Source organism: Corylus avellana, chromosome ca11 (assembly GCF_901000735.1).
Source record: "Corylus avellana chromosome ca11, CavTom2PMs-1.0".
In the NCBI taxonomy this organism is placed as follows: Eukaryota; Viridiplantae; Streptophyta; class Magnoliopsida; order Fagales; family Betulaceae; genus Corylus; species Corylus avellana.
This window is the reverse complement of record NC_081551.1, coordinates 15699545-15709544: the sequence shown is the minus strand read 5'-3', so window position 1 is coordinate 15709544 and position 10000 is coordinate 15699545.

Here is a 10000-nt window from a genome sequence, read left to right as displayed (position 1 = left end):
TTCAATTACATACCAACTAATTGGATGATTGACTTGCCAAATTACATGCCAATTAATTGATTGATTGACTTACCTATTTCAAGACCTTCCTTAAGCGTGATTTAATTGCCAATTTCAGTCTATTTTTGGCATGGACGAGCTGCTAATTTCAGACCAAATCAAACTTAATTTTAGGCTTTTCTTAGTTAGTCCTTTTTTACTTTATTTACTTTTCAATGTTGGAACCAATTTAATTTCCTTTCCATAGCAAGCAAGTAGTCATATTTTCAGTCATGCTTTATAAATAGCATGCACTCATTGTAATGGACATCATGAATGAAAATTACAAAAAATGTGAGGCTTGCGTCTTTTTTTGGTTCTTCAAAGAACTTGTGAACTTATCAAGGATTCTTCCTTGTAGCGTTCAAACTTATATACCTTCGATTCACGTTTCATTTATAAATGTTGGGTCGATGGTTGTTTCTTTATACCTTTAGTTCGCATTTCATTTATAAATGTTGGGTCGATGGTTGTTTCGTTATACCTTTGGTTCGCGTTTCATTTGTAAATATTGGGTTGGGGTTTTCTGTCAAAAAATCTGAATTTTAGCTTTCTTGGGTCCGTATTCCAATATTGTTGTTGGTCTCAAAAGCATGTCGATTGAGGTTCACATCAATAACCTTCTCATCAAACCAACAACATCACATAGAACCATATTACTTATCACAAAAGCATCCTAGATAGATTCATACATGATTTAACCTCAAAACAGCAAGTGATAATTCAAACAACTAGAATTACAAGAAATCTAAATAAAGAGACATGTAAAAATCATCGCCTTTGTTTTCCTTTACTAACAAGGTAGCAATGGTTCCTTCCAAATGGGGTAGTTTTCAAAAATCCCAACTTTATTGTGAGCAACTTATATACTTTGCTGAACTTTTTCACAATTCACGCCATCGATATTCCTCTAAATTCTAGCAACTACACAATTTTAATATAAAACTTATTCTTACTCAATAACAATTTAATTGTTTGGAGAGAGCAACACCATCCCCTTTAAACCTTACAGTTCTCAAAAGTTAATTCGGAAACAACATACAAGGCTAGCAAATCTTAGATTTCAACTTGGCCAATATGTGGTTCATAATGGTCCAACAGAAAAATTCCTAGTTTACCTTCACTTACATGCAACTGGTTGTCTCATAAAATTTCTAAATTGCACAACTTCAAGTGAAATTCGGCCACCCAAAATTCCTTCTAAATTTCCATGTATAAGTTTTTTTTTGGTTTTTCTCTGATTTTAGTTGATAAGAACTACATTTCTTACCATTTGGTATCAAATCAATGCTTTCTTGGGCGATTTTGCTGTGCCGTGTGGGTGCTGATTGTGTGGCAGTGGGCTGTTTCTCAATCGTATTGAGCGTGTGTGTATCGCCATCAACGTGGGTGGTAGACGTTCATCGTTGTTCCGGTGGTACGGTTGTTGTTGATTCTTGTGTGTTTCGGTGAGCGGTTGTGGGAGTTGCAAAATTTTCTGCAACTTTTGTTCTGAAATTTTGCTTCGTATGTGTTTATTTGGGAAGGAGGGGCTGTTTGGTTGTAGCAATCGGTGGAAATCCCTATTCCAGTGCACAAGTAAGCTTATTTCAGGGTGAGGATTATCTCATTCGGGTTTAGTGTTGGAATTTCTGACTGTTTGGTAACAGAGTTAAGTTAGCACTTTCTAGCGTATTATATTTGGCGAGTATCTTATTCAGGCAAAACAAAAAACAAAAACAAAGAAAGAGAGTAGTTTATGCCCTTTACTTATAATCAAAGGAGAGAACTTGGTATTACTGACTTAAATCAATACGCCATGGCTGGCACTAGCTAGGCCTGGGCAAATTCACCATGCCGCCTACCATTCATGTTCCAACTGTGTGCCATCCGTAGCCGACCGTGACCACCTAGATGACAGACGGGAGGCGACATAGTTTTCCCTATTCCGACGTTGTTGGTGCGGTAGGCAAAAGGGATTTTGGGTGATGCAGTGGTGGGCAGAGTGGATTTGTAATAGCAAACAACAATAGAATCATAACTCTTCTAAAATCAAGATTCTATCAAGAAATCAAGGCAAAAGGAATAGAAAATCACTCATAGAGTGTTTCATAAATTAATCAAAATACATAAACTCTCCTCTTACATATTAGGTCTGCTGTATTTATAACAATAAGCAAACTTGGAGTAAAAGTAAACCTAAGACTTCTAGAATAATAAAGGGAAAATTACAATTAAATAAAATCCTAATTTAAATAACATAAATAATAAAATAAATAATCTTTGATTTGCTGGATTATCTGATTTGTTGGAATAAAATCTTCATTAATGTCCCCAATAGAGCAATCAAGTATTTCCTTATTTGATTATTGCCTTTATCTCCATCCATCTTTTCAATTTTTCCTTTGCACCTCGTTTTGACCTCGTAAATATCAGAATTAGCCAAAACTCGTGAAATATGACTTTGAGCCTGTTTGGGATTACGTTTGAGAAATAGAACTTTTAAGTCAAAAAGAGCTTTTGGGCAAAAGCTTCATTTTTAAGCTTTTTTCAAAAGTGCTTTTTGGCCATTTTTAGGTTTTTTGGACCCTTAAAACCGCTTTTAATTTTTTTACCAAATGGGTACCTTTTTTTTTTTCAAACGGACTTTTTGAGTATTAAAAGTACTTTTAGACCCCTAAACGCAATCTCAAACAGGCCCTTTGTATATCTTTGAATTAGCTTTCCAACTCCACCAACGTTGCTCAAATCCGATATCCAAAACTCGAGATATAATTTTTTTCGTAAAACTCATCAGGTGCGAATTTAACCAAAATGGGTAAAATTGGCGTGCATCATTGGGGAAGTCAGTTTTTGACCGACACTGACCTGACATTACCGAGTGACAGAGAGGCTGAGATGAGAGTGAGAGTGAGCGTGTGTGACAACCCGCTTGATAAAAATATGATTAAAAATTTTCCTTTTAAAAACTAATAAACCACAACAAAGTGGATTGTCACAGTGGCATGGCAATACCTCAGTATGCCATTAACCCATGCATTAACCTAATTGACAATATAATATGCCACACATAACTACATGCATCATTAATGATTCATCAGAGTTCATATCTTTGCAACGGAATATAAATAACATTAAACATACATAACACATTTGAGCTGACAAATACATCTATGTGAATACGCTTTTACATACAAAAGAATGGCTCTACAAAAGTGTCACATGCGACACGAGTCATATACAAAAATATCATATATCTAAGCATGTACATGAATACACTACAAAAGGAGGACTAACAACTAGTCCAACAAAATAAACACTAGACGCATCTAGGCCTCAAACATCATAGTTTAACCCATATACATATAGCCACTGGGCCATCATCTATGGTCCTTATACCTGCATCAGCATTAACAACATTTTCTGCACCACGGGAATCACCACCACCCATGATGCAAGCGGATTTATGAGCTCGTCATCTCCATAAAATATAGACGTTCAGTAATATAGAACTTACTAGTTTTTCAGAATAGCCATCATTTGAAAACATACTAAATCAGTAATGTGAGTATACATAAGCCCGACCTTCCGCTCTTGGAACATGCACATACTAAGCCATCTAAATTTATACACACTTACATATAATATAGCTTAGTTACACCTATAGATGTGCATTCACTATTATGGGCGAACACAAGTTCATAAGCATAGCTAAGCAATAAAACATATGGAAAGTCATCATGCATCATCTATCAGTAACGATAGATGATGGTTGCATCTCCCATCTCATATGCACACTGATATGGCTAGTATAAAAATCATCATATAAAAACATCATAAATCATCATATGCAACAATTCGTAACGATATGCATATGCGCAGTTACATCTCCTGCCTCATATACATACTAATACACCTAGTAAAAACATATAAACAAATCATCATCATCATAAAAGCATATGTTATCCATGCTCATGCTCATCATCTTGTACCATGTGCATTGTGAGGTCAGCCCTGTGGTAAGAGACTTGTCATCACTACAGGGAGCCGTCATCCCATTTCTCTTTATACATATGAGGCCAGCCCTGCAGTAGGAGACTTGTCATCACTATCGGGAGTTGTCACCCCTTTTCTCTTTATACATATGAGGTCAGCCCTATGGTAAAAGACTTGTCATCACTAGCAGGAACCGTCACTCCGTTTCTCTTTATATGTATGAGGCCAACCCTAAGATAGGAAAACTCTAAACTTTATTACAAAACATGTTTTATACTTTAAAATATAGTATATTTTGCCCAGTAAGTAAAATATTTACCTTTAGTAGACTACAAGTGACTCAAGACTCAAGTAATCTTTTCAAAATCTTCTATCGATCCGATTACCCATACTACACATCGGAAGACTAGATTTAGTCATAAGCCTCCAATATCAAGTTACATGCCTGCAATTAACCACATCATTAGAATTGGTTAAACTATCAAACTCTAAACCTTATTACACACATAGCTACCCACATGCTCTCGCGTAGCATCACTTACTCTCCTAGACATTGACTAAGTACCAAAGACCCTCTATATAAGCCATCTCAACTAAGCCTCATTCTAATTAATTGCCTCGCACTAAGACACCCAGGGTTACTATATTCTGGTATTATGTTAACTTGATTACTAAATACATAAAACATGTTAACTTGCCTTTGTCATGAGATGTATCCAATTTTGATCCTTACATAATATGAAGGTACTGCAGAACCCTTAGATCAATATTGACGTGTCAGTCTCAACTAACCTCCGGATCAATTCTAAGTTTTAAAAAGAAAAAAATCTAGGAGTTAATTGGGACTGTCAGGTCAGTATTGTAAAACAATTGTAAATTAAATAAGAATGTGGTATATAACATTACTACACGATGTTTGAGCAGGATGAATCTTTACTATTTTCAGTTACCTTTTACCATGTTATCAAAACTGTAATCGGCTCATTATGAAGGTATTTATGTGCTGCAGGTGTTCCTTGGTATTTGTTCTCTTGATCATCATTTATGTTGTGCTTGCATTTCTCTGTCATGGTCCCTTGCTGGCTTCTTGCTTGAAGTAAACAGAGCAATTGCAGTATGAGTGATTTTGTATGCCATATTTGTAGATTTGTGGCCTATTCTTTTATATTTGCTTCTGTAATTTATATATGCAAAACCATGGCGTATCTAGAATTTAGGTGTTGAAGGGTGGGGGGCAGGGTGAAATTTTAATTTTTGAGAGGGTTAAAGAGGTGTTTTTTTAAAATAAAAAAAAAAAAATTTGGAGAATACATTGAGCCTCAACGTTCCGTCCCTGCATATAGAGTAATGCTAGAAATTATATTTTTATCCTTCAATTATCATACAATGCTGATCTAACCATTTTAATAAACCCTTGAATCAATTATTGCTAAAAGATAAAAGAAAAAGAATCTAAGAATTAGTTAGGATTTCTAAATCAGTATTGTGAGATAAATATATAGTATATATAGTATTACTAATAGCATATAACAATATACAATAGGTGGCCTATTATTGAGTGATCAATAAGTTTAGAGATTTTCTACACTTTAATTGTTTAGGAGTAAGATTTAATTGATGTGGTAAACATTATCTGCATATTTTATTTCATGTAAAGTTATGTGATGGAACTCTCTAATGATTTTTTATAGAAAGCTAAGTCCTCGATCTCTTCTTCACACATACAAAAACACTTTTTATATTTTTTTAGAGAATAATTTAAGACCTGTCTCATGATGTTTATCTTTTTTTGAGAAACTTCTTCATTTTCTTTTTGGATTTCTTGTCGTGCGTGCATATTGTCGTTCTTTTCAACTGTTGATTGACGCTCGGATTTCTAGTATGAGGATTAATATAATACACGTTTCCAATTGCATGGGCATGTGATTGCATTTTACTTATCTTACGTTTTTTAAGAAATTCATAATGAAATAGAAATAGAATACAAATTAAAGTGGAACAAAGAGAGAAATTGGAGATAAAGATTTACTGGGACTGATATCCTTAATTAAATCCACTTAATGGTATGATTGCTTTTAAAGGCGGTTAGAAAAAACCGTTAACCACCTAGGACAGTGTGATTAACAATTTTAGGATTTGAGAAAACCGCTAACTCTCTCTCTCTCTCTCTCTCTCTATATATATATATATATATATATGAAACGATATCGTTTGGTGTTTAAATATATAAAAATATATATAAAACTCTAAAAATGACGTCGTATGTAGTAGGGTATTACAATATTAGCATAAAAACAACATCATTTTGGTCTTTTCTAATTTTTTTTTTTTTCTTCTCCTTTTTTCCTTTTAAAAAGCAGTTAATAGCAATTTTCATTTATTAAATAACTGCTAACTTGTGGTTATAAAATAACCACTAGCCATTTAGCGGAGACGGTTATCCAATTTTACTAATTGTCTAAGCAGTTGCGATTAGTGATTTTAGCCATTAACTTTATAAAAAAATAAATAAATAAATAAGTTATTTATCATTAGTGACGGCTATGATGTGCATATCAACAACGACGACTTTGTATAGCTATCGTTAATATGCATATCATTAACGAAGACTTTGTATAGTCATCACTGATATGCATATCATCAACGACGATATACTACAATCATTGCTAATGTACATATCATCAACAACAATTATGTATTGTCATCACCAATAGGATTGATATCAAGACAACCAAGGGTAATGCTGATAACTTGATTATAGCAACAAGAAGTCACCTCATGTGAAGCATTTCTAAGAGGACCTGTAATATTTTTCTTCGTTGATAGTAATAAAATGACTCTCAAAGTCGTTGCTAATGAGTTTTTAACAACGACATAAATGCGAAGACATTAAGGCCTTCAACTATGACTAAAAGTCATTATTGAAGACCATATTTCTTGTAGTAAAAGCATTATTAACAAAGTATATAGCGTTAGCGGTTGCTACAAAACCCAAGTAGTCTAACAACACGTATTATCAAGGCGAAATATTTCCCAAAAAGAACTATTGTATGGCAAAGTATATTATTTGTTCAAAAATCTCCTAGACCTTGGCTTAGGAGAAATACAATAGTACATGAGGAAAAATTTATTCACCCTAACCAAGTTATTTGAAGGGTTATAAAATCTCTTGATGAATATTGGAGAATAAACACTAAATATGATGAAAGTGAAGAGTAGCAAAGATTAAATTATTTATATCTTTTTGCTGGCCTCGAAATGAACATTGATAATTGTTTTTTATAATTTGAGAGCGATATTGTCTCAATTTAGAGTGACATTATCGTTTGAATTTGTATTCTGAGAAGGTACATTGACCTTTTTTAAAAAAATAAAAATAATATAAGACTTAATAGAAACCATATATAAAAATAATAATAATAATAAAATTAAAAATAAAAAATAAAAAAGAAGAAGAAGAAAGAAAGAAACCATAGCATTTTAAAAAATAATAATAATAAGGGAAAACTTCACTTTAGACCACCGAATTACCTTTAGACCCCTGAACTATTGTGTATTTTAAGAAGACTTGGTCCCAAAAAGTTCAAAAACTCTCAATTTGAACTCACTACAAAAAAATATGTGGTTTTTGACGTGGCAAACAGTAACTTATGTTTGCCACGTCAAAAACTTTTGACGTGTCTAAGAAAGCACGTCAAAAAAATTTTTGTTGACGTGTCTTATTTTTATACGTCAAAAAGTTTTTTTAATAAAAAAAAAATTAACAATAATTTTGATATAAACAAATATGCATAAAAAAAATTTTATGCCAATTAATGTTAATTGGCATAAAAAATTAATTTTTATTGTCATTAGTATAAATTATAGTTTATTATCATTAGTATATATGTATGCATGCGTGTATATATATATGATGCATGCATAAATTGATCAGTCTAATAATATTAATATGATAGCTACTCATATTATTTTTCTAAAAATATATGGGACATACTTGATACATTTATTTTATAAGACCTGCAAACTCATATGAACTCGACAAACACAATATATGCGGCCGGTTAGTTGATACATTTAATTTTATATCTATACATCTAGAATATTAATTTGTTTATTTATTTATTCTCTAATTAAGTTTAATTGGAGAGAATAAATATATATATGATAGAGTAAATACTATTTTAATAACATTTAAATAAATAAAATTTTATGAAAATAGTTTAAATAAGATAATATATATATATATATATATATATATATTATGTTTTGACGCGCCATGTGGCACGTTGAAACTTCGACGTGGTCATGCTTGGACACGTCAAAATGCATGGCACGTTGTGTTTTGACGCATCAAGCATGACACGCCAAAAAACAATATTAATTTTAATTATACATATGTATATATATATATATATATATATATATATATATATATATCAAAAATAATTTTAATTATGATATAAAAAAATATGTAAGAAACAACACTTAATGTTAATTGGCATAGAAAATTAATTTTGATTGGATAGGAAAATTATATATAGTTTATCATATTAGTATAAATTAATTGGTATATATATATATGATGCATGCTTAAATTGATCAGTCTAGTAATATTAATATGATAACTACACATATTATTTTTGTAAAAATGTATGGGTCATACTTTATACATTTATTTTGTAAGACCTGCAAAACTCATATGAACTCGACAAACACAACATATGCGGCCGGTTAGTTGATACATTTAATTATCTATACATCTAGAATATTAATTTGTTTATTTATTTATTCTCTAATTAATTTTAATTGGAGAGAATAAATATATATATGATAGAGTAAATACTATTTTAATAACATTTAAATAAATAAAATTTTATGAAAATAGTTTAAATAAGATAATATATATATATATTATAAGTTTTTGACGTGCCATGTTTGGCACGTCAAAAACTTTTGACGTGTCATGCATGGCACGTCAAAAACTTTTGACGTGTCAAGCATGACACGTCAAAAACTTATATTAATTTTAATTATATATATATATATATATATATATATATATATATATATATATATATCAAAAATAATTTTAATTATGATATAAAAAAATATGTAATAAACAACACTTAATGTTAATTGGCATAGAAAATTAATTTTGATTGGATAGGAAAATTATATATAGTTTATCATATTAGTATAAATGAAGTTGGTATATATATATATATGATGTATGCTTAAATTGATCAGTCTAGTAATATTAATATGATAGCTACACATATTATTTTTATAAAAATATATAAAACATACTCGATACATTTATTTTATAATACCTGCAAACCTCATATGAATTCGACAAACACAACATATGCTGTAGCACCCCAGATTTTTAAAGTCTTATTTTAGAGATATTAAATTGATGCTATGATTATATTAATATTCATATTAGGTAATGGCATTTACTTTGAGGTTGAGATATTTATTGATGATATTAGGTAATAATATTTATTCTTGAGGAATTTATTAGATCTTATGAATATTATTGGAATGAATATTGATTTGAGGTTATTATATCATGATGATGATTTTATATTAATTATTTTATTGGGAGATTTAAGAGATATGATAATTGATGATTGATTGGTATAATTTGGAGTATGATTGTAATAATTGGTGAAATAATAGGATAGTAAATGGAAGGTAGAAATAGGATAGGGTTGGTGGAATAGTATAGGGTTGGTGAAATAGTATAGGGTTGGTGGAATAGTGTAGGGTTGGTGGAATAGTATAGGGTTGGTGAAATAGTAAAGGGTTGGTGGAATAGTGTAGGGTTGGTGGAATAGTATAGGGTTGGTGAAATAGTATTTGATTTTCTCCTATAAATAGAACTCTTCTCCTTCACAATTTTCACAACTCATCTCCTCTCCCATCTCTTGCATATATTCTTCCTTCTTCCGCTTTTTACTCGGTCTTTCTTCTTTCTAAGAGT